This window comes from Monodelphis domestica, chromosome 2 (assembly GCF_027887165.1).
Source record: "Monodelphis domestica isolate mMonDom1 chromosome 2, mMonDom1.pri, whole genome shotgun sequence".
Lineage (NCBI taxonomy): Eukaryota > Metazoa > Chordata > Mammalia > Didelphimorphia > Didelphidae > Monodelphis > Monodelphis domestica.
Window position 1 is genome coordinate 391,885,271 of NC_077228.1, and position 13,525 is coordinate 391,898,795.

Sequence of the window (13,525 nt, forward strand, 5' to 3'; positions counted from 1 at the left end):
GAATTAAATTTAAAGATCACTCATAGGGCAATGGACTATTTTGTCCATGCCACTATGACATGGTGGGCATAAGCAGACTACAACACATTACATAGAAAAAATGATGCCATCAAGGCAATGTATAACATTTGTTGTTTTTATTTTCAAATAAGTCTGTGGGGAAGAATGAGGGATAAAGAGTGTATTGGTATTTTTGCCCAGTCAAGAGAAAATGAGCATGGTCATCAGAACATTGGGTGGATCCTTTTTGGCCAATAAATGGTAAGTCACACTCAAGAGTCATATGGGATGGACAAATATAAATGACATACAGGTTTCATGGTTGGAAATAATACCACACATTTATATTTTAAAAGTCATTGGGATATTTGAATAAGCTCTAGGATCTGACTGACTGGCCTGTGAGAGGAGATGCATGACCTTTTCTTTGCACCCTTTGCTTTTTTAGTTTCTATTCCTGAAAGTAGCACAAAGCCCATCATTCGTATTTTTCACAAAGTGATGAAATATCAGTGCTAGAAGAGGTTTTGGAGGCCATTTCGTTCAACTTCTCACTTTATATAGGAGGAAGGAAAAGACCAGAGGGAAGAAGAGGCTTACCACAGAGCTAGTTAAGTAGAAGAGCAGAGACTCAATCTCAGGTCCTCCAACTCAGTGTCCACTGTTGATTTTAAAGGGTTTCATACTAGAAGGAAGCATTGGGGGGGAACTAAAATAATGAACTTTAGTATTTCAGAAATCTGTCCTTTGTAGATAAAAGGATGTTCTGCATCTATTCTGACCAAAACCTGACTATAATTTAGTAGATGGGAGAGTATAGTTGATTGGCTTTACAATAGCTAAAAAGACAATGAGGAGTCCTAGACAGGATTATCAGGGAGAGGCTGATGATTTTACAGTGGACAATAAAGGGAAGGATCCAGCCAAGGGCTGGGCTACCTTTGAAAGGACTTAGACACAAAGGGAGAAACTACCTGGACAAAAAGAAGGGTACTTCACACCTGATTAAGACTGCTAGCTCCACTTAAAGTACTTTAAGGTCTATTGTTAGTCTGATGTGAAGTTGGGATTTCCCTCCAGGAGAAATTCTCTCATGACAAGGTCAAGCCTGAGGTCTTCAACTTTCAAGCTAACTCATCTTGGGGGTTTTCAGATCCCACTTGGCTTCCAGTTTGGGGTTTTCTATATTCCAAGTTGACAGCTGGATACCCACTTGTTGAGTATGGTATGGTACAGATTCTTATTCAGGTACTGGTTGGATCAAATCGCCTTTCAGGTCTCCACTATAGGATATATCCATCTATGAATTTTGGACTGGTGCCAAATGAAGGCTGATAGTCTCTTTTCAAATCTCTAAAGTTGACCTTCTTAAATTTCCTCTTGCCCTCACTAAAAACACACACAATTAATAAAAGTCATTTTAATCCTTTTGGTAGCATTCCAAATCCCTCAGAGGAATAACATTCATTCAGTCCCAGGTAGAATAAAGATAGATTTCTGAGGAACTTCTAGACTGATAATCCCTACAGAAGCATCTCTAGGCTTCAGGCCAGAAAAATCAGGTTATATATCAAGTCCTGTAAAAGATAAAAGCTAGAACCTCTGTTAATATAAATAGAATGGGAATAATAAACTTCCCATAAATCTTTAATTTTGCTCAGTCACTATCATTCATAATTTCATAAAGATCATTTACTCTCCTTCAACCTAAGTCTAAATTTCTTCCTGGGTAAGGAAGAAGAATAGGAGCTGCTTGGGGGAAGCCTCCTGCATGCAGCATTAACATAATCTCTGAATTCTCCACTGAGTCAGAGCTTCAGAAAGCTGTACCAGCTCTTTCCAGTCAGGTGATAATTAGTGATGGTGTTCTAGAAGGAAAGGACTCTACTGAGAGTCAGCTATGGAACCTATAGCCAGCTCCTCCACAACTGAGCCATGTATGAACTTCTCTGGCCCCAGATTCTTCATTTATAAAATGAGAACTTTGGAAGTAGATGATTTGTAAGGACATATCTAATACTAAAATTCTATCAGCTAGAAAAATTTAGATCTGTTGGTTTTGCTGATGGGTACAAATTTATTTTTGAACTTGGCTAGATATTTGATGAATTTTTGTTTAATATTGCTTCATCTGATTAATTAAAATTTTGTTTTATCTGATCTGTAGAAGCTGTTATTAAAGTCATTGACATAAACAATATATGTCTCTTATGTCTCTTAAAAACTACGTTTCTTTAAAACTAAAGTAATCGAGAGATTCCTTTCAAGAATAAGTATAGAAGTATTCAAAAGTAAAGACTCTGACATTTATCTTCAACCATTAGGACTCCACCATGAGATGATTATAATCAACTGCATAATCTTCCTCTGAGAAGAGGAACAAAGGGATTGGTTTAGCTGTCTGAACCTTCACCTGGAAAATAAAGATATTAATACACATAGGACTTATTGTACCATTACTTTGATAGGGACAAATTGACAGTCTAAAAGAGTTCAAAAGGAACCATTGTAGTTCTGAAGGAATAAACTCCTATCCCATCTCTTTCTAACTCAGGTTATAGTTGAAGTAAGTGTTTCACCCTTTTAACCTTCCCCCTGAACCTGAGAATCAGAAAGACAAAACACAACAGTGGTGATTATATGGAGACATGGTTCTCTGAGCCTAATGCTAGGTCCTATGGGTAAGTTTCCATTTATGAAGACATACATGTCTACTAGGAAAGTGGCCTGAGGAAACTCTGGAAGGACATTGATATTATACCCTTATGGTCCTCATTAATCAGGTATCTATATAATTTGCTTTCCTACATTTCTTTAAACTTTGTTTTATTCTGATTTTAACTTTCTCGGTACAAAAAATAATCTATAGTTAACAATGAAATGTATTTTGGCTTGAATACATTCAGAAAGTGAAAGCAGAGAAGGCTTTGGTGCTGGAATTCACCACCATTTACTAGGGCAGAAAATCATATCTCTTATCAATAGCTAAGGAATTTCTCTTTAACTTGTGGACTTAGGAGTATTGTTATGCTATTATTTTATTAGTTTTAATGTTTGGATAAAAAAAAAAAACATCTCCCCAAAGGCAGAATTGAAGTTTCTTTTTTTTTTTTGCTTCTAGATTAAGAGGCAAACTATGAAGTCAAATCTAGCCTAAAGCCTTTTTGTATAGTTCTTGAGTTAAGAATGCTTGTCTTTTGCTATTTTTTAACTTCTTAAAAATTTTTTTATTGTATTTAAAATGTTCAAAAAAGCATTCTTAGGACCCAAGTGGTAAAAAAGCAGGTGGTAGACTGGATCTTTCCATGGCTTCTGCTCCAGATAAATAAACCTAATATTAAAAGGGCTGTGGTCAATGAAGTAATTAAATTTTTCATCTCAACTAGAGCAAAGGGTAGGGGGGAAAGGAAGAAAACCTCTAAGCAACCCCATTTATGCAAAAGAACCAGCATGAACAGAAAGGAAATCCTTGAAGAAAGCTTTCCCTCTGAATGAAGATAGAAGTGATCTGGGAGGATTTAGCTCTGCCCCCTTTTAATGCCTTTTGATATCATTTCAATTCTTTCCTGCTCACCTGACAACATTCAGTTGCAATTGTCATTTGTTCAACTGATAACCTCAATATCAGGCCTATAAGATCTAGCACTGGAAGGGACCTTAAAGGCCATCCAATGCAACTACTTCATTTTATAGATAAAAAGACCAGGGAATTTACAAGTCTTGGTCAAGGTCATATAAATAGTAAGCTTCATGCAGAGGATTTGATTCAAGATTTATTGACTAGAGAGCCTTCAGTCTTTTCATTATGCCATGCTGGTCCCACTCTATTCTAGGAATTAGGAAGTCCTGGGTTCAAATCTCACTTCTGATTTTTATTAGCTTTGTGACCCTGGATAACTCTTGTAACTTTTCCAAGTTTAAATTTCCATTAAATGGGGGGAGAAATAGCACTAACATCATGGAGTTATTGAAAGTATAAAATGAGATAATATATGAAAAACACTTTGAAAAAAATCTTAAATCTATCAAAAAGTGAGTTTTATGTACTTGGGACAACTTGATAGGATCCATAGAATATAAGCTCCTTGAGGACAGGGACTCTTTACTATTTTTCTTTGTATCCCAGACAACTAGTACCACATGGGCAGTTAATAAATGTTTGTTGATTGATTAATTGACTTAACTAGTAAGCTATCACCAGTTGTATGTCTACTCATATTTATAAGATCTCTTCAATAAAGTAATTGGGCAGGGTGGAACATGACACTGTGAAACATGAGAAATTTTGTTTCTTGCTTAAATTTTTATCCTGACTTGCTGCTGATTACTGGAGCCACTTAATAAACAACATGACTATGGAGCAGAACTATTTGTGAAGCTCACTGGTCATGTTTGGGCATAGTTTACTTCTTCACATTTGGCATGAATTAAATTGTCATTTGACAACTACAGTGCAACTAATGCCAATGTCCTAAATTTAGATTTTCAGAAAAGAATTCCTTTTTCACTCCCATCTCTTGATGAAAAATTTAGGATTTCAGAAGACATTTCCGTGAAAACATATTGCTGGTACATTTAAAATCTCTCATGCTTTACTTTGAAAACAGGTTTATTTTTAATTAGAGATTCATATTTATCACCAAAAGTTCATTTTAGTGCTCACATGTATCATGTAAGTATATGGAAAAAATTTAGAAAGGAAATATTTTCCTAACTGCAGTTGTTTGGTAGTGACCAGATTATGTGAATATTTAGATGCTCTAAAAGATTTTTCATCTCAATATTATAAACAATCCTTCTATCATTATAGTTCTTAACTCTTCCACATCTTAGTTAAATGTTTTATGAGTTGCTATAAACAAACAAACAATTCACCACTAGATGACCAGCCTTTTAGTGATAAGGCCCTCTTCACTCAGTCAGGATGGTCATTGGTGAGTGAAATGAGCACTGGCTTTGGATCAGAGTTGACCTAAAATCCTGCTCACTGATGCTCACAACCTTAGGCAAATCATTTAATCTTCTTGAACCTCTCTCCCTTCATCCCTTTCTTTCTCCCTTCCTTACTTCCTCTTATTCTTCATTTCTTTCATTCTTTTTCTTTCTCTCCTTTCTTTTCCTTCTTTCTCTCTTTCCTTCTTTCCCTCTCCCCATATATATTATATACAAATGTATATATAATTATATGTATATTCCATTCTAGTTCTACCATTTTATATTTCATATTAAATGATAGAACCAGGCAAAGGGATTATAGATGGAAAGGGTCTTTGCTCTAGAGTCAAGATGCTTAGGCTATCTCTAATGTTTACTGAATGATCTTGGATAAGTCTGAAAGCTTTCCATCTCAGCAAAGCCTTTGAGAACCCAGAGTCATCTTGATATTATCAGAGGACTTCAATGCAGAATAGTTCAAATATGCCAAAGTCATGTTTTAATAGCAATAAAGCTAGAGCATGACCCAATCTCTTTGTAGACACATCAATCACTGGAAAGGGAATGAAAAAAGGTGGGATTTATGCTTATTTTCCTCCTGACTCAGAGCATGTGTTGACTGAAACTATTTAATCCCTAGACCCCATTTAACATTATAGATACTCCATCTGTAAAATATGAGAAATGCTTACAAATTGACAAGTTATTGGGGTTTTGTGTGGACATATAAGGAAACATTCATCATACATTTTCAGGTCCTGAGATGAAAGAGTGCATATAAATATAGTAAAATGTGTGACTAAAGGTAATTATCATTTAACTAGAAAATGACTTAGCAACACTTAGCATATTTGAGACTTTTATTAGATTTATCATCCAAAATGCCTGAAGTAGGAAAAATGAATTTAAGGATTGTTTAAGGATTTTAAAATATTAAAAAAATAGATCTCTATATTTTTTATTGTATGTTTTTGTCTCTCAGGAAAATTAATACTCAGTGTATATCTACATAACTAGGAAAACAAATTCTTAAATTATTCATATCCAAAAATTCATGTCTCCATTTTGAGTATATTAAGTGACATATTTTATAAGAAATTCATTTAGAAAGGCATCACATTATGCTAATTATAACCTTTAAGGACAAAAAAAGAGGATATAGAGACAATAATTGAATGGTTACTCTAATCACAGCAGAAAATAGAACAAAATCTTTATCAACTAGGGCATTTAAATTAACCCTTTAATTAATTTTCTTTCAATTCCTTAAATTTCAGAAGTTTTCCAGTGTGCTTTCAGTTTAAAGAAAATATTTTATTATTTTTTAGTAAAATCTTTATTAATGAAGAAGAGCAATAAGGACTAGAAATTATACTTAAGTAACTTGCTCCACATCACACAGCAAGAATGTGTCTGAAGTCAGATTTGAACCCATATCATCCAAATTCCAGGCCTGGCACTCTAGCTATTGTACTACCTAGATGCTTCAAGAAAATATATTTTAGGAGAAAAAATAAGAAGTTGAAAAAAATTATGACAAATTTTGCCATAACTTGACTTCAAAAATAGAAGGACCTGTTAAAAATTTACATTGACAATGTTAAGTTCACAATAAGGGATGGTTAAAGGATAAAAAAAAGACAAATTTTCCAAAGAGAAAGTTCAAATTCCTAAAAAATATTTTGGAAAATACTCAATCTAACTAATTGTTAAAGAAATATAACTTCAAACAACTTTGAGAAAACACCTCACATAAAGCAAATAGGCAAAAATAAAAAAACAATGAAACTGAATGTTTTTGGAGCAACAGGCATACTCATTCATTCCTGGAGGAATGGCAAACTTGTCAAATTTTGTGGAGAGCAAACCAGTAGTATACCAGTAAATGTTACTGAAAGTGACATCGGAATTCCTTTCTTGGCAATATTCCTTGAGATCATTGGTTTTAAAATGAACTATTGGTTGTAATAATTTTGCATTATTTGTAAATGCAAAAACCAAAACCTGGGAAGAACTTAAATGTCTGATACTAGGGGAATGATTATAATGAAATTTGGAAAGAATATTATGATATATGTGAAGATTGGATTTAGCTATCTCCTAATTGTAACAATGAAGATACTTAGCTCTTCCTTTATTGTGAAGATTGAATTGTAATCCACAATGTATTTTTAGACTTTAATTCCCCAAAAGGTGATAACTCAGTATTTTAAGTACATCTACCCATTTTAACCACAAAAAGGTGTTAAGTAACTAAGATAAGTAAAAAAGGTGAACTTACCAAAAAAGGTGTTAAGTAGCCCAAAAATATATAATCTAATCAAAGAAGGTGAGAACTAAAGAGTGAGCAGTCCTAGAGAAAAGCTTCTGTTGTGATTGGTAGACATGAAAATTTAGGGGAGGTGACACAAGAGAAAAAAGATCTTTAAAAAGAGGATCAGAGGCTAGAAGGGATTCATTTGATTTGAGTTTCGAGTTGGAGAAAGATCTATGATTCAGTTTTGGACTCCAAGGAGAGGCTAGAAGACAGACACATGAGGAGCAACCAGAAGACAGACACCCAGACTTCTTTCCTTTTAGACTGTCACCATTGGTGAATGGAAGGCTGTCTTAGTGACTCTGCTTTTCTCTTCCCCTGGCTGGGGCTTAGAAATTCTAATTGATCTAAGAAGTCAGAGTTTTCTCTTTCTCTCTCATGCCTTAATATCTTCCTTCTATTGTAAATATTATAAATAAAGTACTATAAATTCCATTTACTTTTGTAATTCATTTTGGGATTTTAGAAATTCAATCCCTGGTGAACACCTATATAAATATTCAGAGTCCAACCACAATTGATTTTAACATATAATAAAAAAGGAAAATAAAGAAAGAGTTCTCTAACAAATTGTGTAAAAAGTGAGAGAATGTACAAAGAAAAGTTCTAATGGACATAGGCTGGAGCTACTGAAGTATTTTTGATAGTTTGTAGATTACAATTAATTTGTCTCAAAGTAAACAGTTAAAAAGTAAGTTTAATTAATCAAACTGATATTTACTATTGCTTACAATAAACAACTTTGAAAGAAAAAAAAAACCCAATTTTTCTTTTCATGGAAAAAAGAGTTTTGCTTTTGGACTAGATTTAATCTGAATGCTAAGAGACATAAGAGATAAGAATCACTTGTCTAATTAATACACCCTTAAGGCTTTCTCAGGTTAGATTTTAAGATATATTTCAATGATAATGGTGCTTTATTATTTTCAGAATCCCCTTTTATTTCTTGTATGTTTATTTAACTGTTTAAATATCAACTCTCATTGATTTCTCAAACTTTCTACTTCTTTCACTTTGGGAAGCTTTCCTTTGAATTTTTCTTTTCTTTTCAGATTTATTATGATTAACTCAAATCATCAGTCACCTTAAACTCTGTGATTTTTTTCCTCATTTGCTTTTGAAGTCTCTTTAAAAATGTGAAAACACTGGGATTTACCATATGATTACTTGATTGAAGATCTATGGTTAGTAAAATGCTGAACTTCTCAAATTATTTTTGAATTTAATCTATGTAATTGTGAATGACTAAAAGCCTATTTCCTTTGGTCAGGTTACTGTATTCATGAAGAGGTGTCTTCTTTCTCAATCACTGTATTATAAAAACAGACATTTTCTCAAAAACTCGGTAATGCAAACAAACTAATCCCTAATCATACTAGTGAAGTGATGTAATACTTACTTTATGTTTTATAAAATCAAATCTTTTCTATTCCAGTGAGCCAGAATAAATAGCTTAAGTATTTCTTATAGTAGTGTATCAGCAAATTCAAGGTCTCCCAAGCAAAACTTAGAAAATATGGCTAGCCTATTATCACCAAAAATACCATTATCATACTTTATTAAGAACTCTTTCTCAGAACCCCATAAGTTCTTGAGCGTCTATTTGGGAGCCTGCTCTCTTTCAAACATGATAACTTTAATAAAATTCCATGAGCATAGTTTCTTTTTTTAGAGGGTTTTTAACATCATCTATGTCACTGAATTAACTCTTTCCTCAATCTACCTTGTGAGTTTTACTTCCTTACTAGAAGCCAAATAGTGCATAGGAAAGGGCACTGGACCTGGAGTCAGGAAGATCTGAGTTCTAATCTCCCCTCAGATACTTATTAGATATGTGAGACCAGGCAAGTCACTAAAATTACATCACCATTAGTTTCCTCAACATTAAAATTAACGTAATAATAATTAACTCATCAGGTTGTTGTGAGGATCAAATAAGAAAATATTTGTAGTTAGCACAGTGCCTGGCACATAGTAAGGGCTTAATGAATGCTTGTTCCCTTTTTTGTTCATAGAAAATAGTGTTAAAAAAAAGTTCAGCAAAACCAGCCAATAAATGGACTCTGTTCAAAAGCATATTCAGATTTCCACAAATTGTCCCGGCCTCTTCAATGACAGAAGCAAAAGATTATCTTTCGATTCTTCCCTCAATATGTTTGGCCATTACAATTATACAGAGTTCAGATAGATTTTATTTTTATTCCTATTGTAATCAGTATGAATATTGTTTTCCCTAATTCTAAACAGTTCAATCTGTGTCATATAATAGAAATCTTTGTATTCTCTAAATGCTTCATATTTCACTTCTTTTTTTATTTTAGATGTGGTATTCTACACATTGTATGCTACATATATTCCCTTACAATAATACTATACACATTTCATGATATTTGGGCACCATATTTTGCTTAGGCCTTCCTCAAGTAAAGAATGCCTACTTGATTTCCAGTCCCTTCCAGTAACAAAAGTGCTGCTTTCAATATGTTGGCACATGTAGGAATTTTCTGTGGTTTACTTGCTTTGGGAAATTATCAAGCTTTGAGATCACTTGGTCAAAGGGCACAGACTTTCCAGTCACTTATCAATCACATTTCATTTTCCAATGTGAATCTGAAAATAAGACTATCAAATGGAAGTCTTCATCAACAAGGTTTCCCTCTTCATTTTGTATCCTTCATTGGATTTCCTTCATCATAACAGCATATTTTTTGTTGATGCATAAAGCCTTGTTTTATTCCTTACTTAATATTAATGATCAAGTATTCACTAGACAAAATTATAACTATTGTTACAAATTACTATATGCTAATTCCATCAAACTCTGTAATATTATAAAACCTCTGACTGAGGAAAAAAACCACTAACATATTGAGATTCTAAAGCTTCTATGCAACCATCCAGACAAAAGCAGCAACAATAACAGCAACAAAAATAACAAGTCAATACGTAGCCAAATATGACATATATACATAAATAATCTATTGAAACAAAACAAGTGCCTTCAATAGGATGGCATTATATATTGAGAAGCAGCCTTGAAGCCAAAAAGACCTGAGTTCAAGTCCAGCCTCTAACACATAATTACTAAATGAACTTGTGCAAATTATTAACTTATCAATAGTCTATGGAAATTGCTAAAAACTACAAAGAGAGTATCTACCTATATTAGTAGAAGGCATTTCCTCATCTAGGAATTCTTTATACTAGTGAAATACAAGTCTATGTCATTTCTTGGAAGATATTTTGTATGAATAATGAAGTGGTCCTAGAACTGAAATGTTATTGATTATCTTTGAAAAATTTATCTTTTAATTATACTAAGTGCCTCCTTGAGACAAAGGCTCATATTTTAAAAACAATATTCTTCTAGTGTAATTCTCACAAATCATGGAATACTAGAGGCACTATAGAATTAAAATTGAGGGTGGCACAAAGTACATCAGAATCATTTATAAACATTAGTAGGTTGAAAGACCTTATGAAACAATAATGGCACAAGAGAAGAAGACCAAAAGGATGTGTGTATATGCAGAATAGAAGTGAATCAGTCATACATTGAGATAGAGGGATTATCAATGGATACCTTTCATGTTCCATCATTCTTATGAATTCACACAAAGTTAAGAGACCTAGAAAAATACTATAAGAACACTGGTTGAAATCCTTTGAAAAATGCATGTGAGAATGTGGATAAGAAATATCCAGGATGGGCAACCCTGAATGGGATGTGATATGCCATCATGAGAAGGAGTATTGAAAGGATTACAATCTATCAAAATACATTTCAATGTCTAATATGATAACAGTAATATTATATATGAGATGACAAAAATATCTAAAATATACAAATAGTTTAAATGTTTATATGTAGTATTTAGCCCAGATTTTTTTTCAAAAGTGGCAACTTACAAATGAGAGATTGTCTTAATTAATTCACAAGATCATCTTTCTAGTGGTTTAAAAAAGCAACTCATCCTTTCAATTTCAGAAGGAAAAAAGATGGGAGTGGTACTCTCAATTATGTTGTTTTGTGATTTGACTGCGCCATTATAGATTCTACTCCAATATTTCATTTTAAGTCTTTATGAATCTTTATTCTTTTATATTTCTTGTAAACAACCAATTCCTGGGTTTTGCTTTTTAATCTATTCTGTCACTATGTTATTCTATTGTTTTAGTCATGTATGTATGGCTCTTTGTGACCTCATTTGGAGTTTTCTAGGCAGAGATTCTAGAGTGGTTTACCATTTTCTTCTCCACCTCATTTTATAGATGGGGAACTGAGACAAACAGGATTAAGTGACTTGCCTGGGGTCATACAGCTGGTAAATTTCGGAGGCCAGATTTGAACTCAGGAAGATGACTCCACGACTAGTGCTCTATTCACTGTGCAACCTAGCCATCCCTATCTTTCAACTATCTGCCATTTTATAAGTGAACTGATCCCATTCATGGGAGAAGCAAAGTGGCACAGTAGTTTTCTTTCCTCTGTAAAATGAGCTTAATAAAAAAAAAAGGCAAACCACCCCCAGTACCATTGCTAAGAAACCCCCAAACAGAAAAATGAATATTTGAACATGCCTAAAATGACTAAAATTATTGTAAAACAGCAACAAATGATCCCATTAATATTCATGCTTATGATTTTTACATGGATTTTCTCCTCCATGTTAAAATATTTTTCCCTTTCCTCCTTTCCCAGTCTCCTGATATTATTACTTCCATGAGTTCATGCTTCTTTTTAGATTCCTCTATACATATTCCCTTTTCCAACCTGGTTCCTCACTTTACTGTACTTTTTCTTTATATTATTTTATTCATCAAATAATATAAAACCATCACCATAAAACATCCTTTTATAGGCTGTATAATGAAGGCAATTGTGTCTGCTTGGGAGAAGTCTGGAAGCTAGGTTAAGTTCTGGAAAGATAAGCTCATGTATCTGTAGCCTAAATCTACTCCTTTCCCCTATCTCTGTGGTTGGAATAATCTTTTCACCTAATCAAATGGTTTTCACTATTAAGATAGCTGACAGCTCTCTATGTACTTGAGCCAATATAGGGAGATGTGGAAACAGACTACAATATCACCAGCCATCCACACAATAGGGATGAATAAAAATGTATATTTTTAAAAAAGATAAAAACCCATCCCAAATTAAACTCTGTCTACCTTGCCATGAAAATCTAGGCTCTGATTAAACTTGGTCAGGTTGATGTATACCCCAGATACTATTGATTGTTCAGTCTAATCCACAAAAGAATATTCAAAGAAACTAATAAATACCTTTTCCCACCATCTCCTGGTCTACAATAAGCACCCCATGGCAGACATCTGAATGACCCAATACTTGAATGGCTTCCTAGTGTGTATAAAGGGTAAGTACTTGGCAAGAGTTTCTTGAAGCCCTAGATAGGATGCTTTTAGGGGTTGATCATAGGTGGAAAATTCAAATCACAAAAAGAATACTATTCTTTTTCCTGTTTCACAATATTCTTCAACCTCACCCCTATACATATAATCATAACAGAATAACATTTTCCTCTAGAATAATATTCTCCTCAAATATATGAAATATTAGCTTTCTTCTCCCTTTCCTGTTTTTTTTCCATTATTTCTTTTATTGTTGTTACTAGGATTGATTAAACATGCAAGTCAATAATTTGACTTTTACGCTTTTGTAAACTTAGAGACATTGGAAATCCAAGGAGAAGAAAATTTCTTATTCTTATTTCAAGAATCATCACATAAACCTTTTGAACCATTTACAGTTCATCTTTCATTGGTGGTCTTTGACTTTCAGTCACTTTCCAAACTTTCTGAAGAAAAAAAAAGCTTAGAAATGGTCATTTCTGAAAAAAAAATCTATTCTCTCCTCTCACTCTCCTCCTTCATAGGGTTATACTTAATTTTGGTAGTATATTATTCTTGATTTCAAGCCAAATCTTTTTCACTATATCATAGTCAATCTTTTTTTTTTCTTTTCTTACATTTGCTACATAGCTCTAAATTGATTTCTTGGTATCTGACCCATTTTAATAGCTGTTTATGGTATTTTTCTTTGATATGGAATGTCTGGAAGGTGGCCATCATATTTCTGCAAATTTTGTATAAGAAGTTTCTGTTGGAGTGTGGAGAGGTCTGCTAAGTACTATTAGATGCTATTGTAAGGGGTAACTTTAGGGGGGTTTGACTAATATATTATCCTTATGGTTGCCAGGGATTAATTCAAATCCCAATAAAAATACTCAAGTCAGTTTGGGAATTTTTATG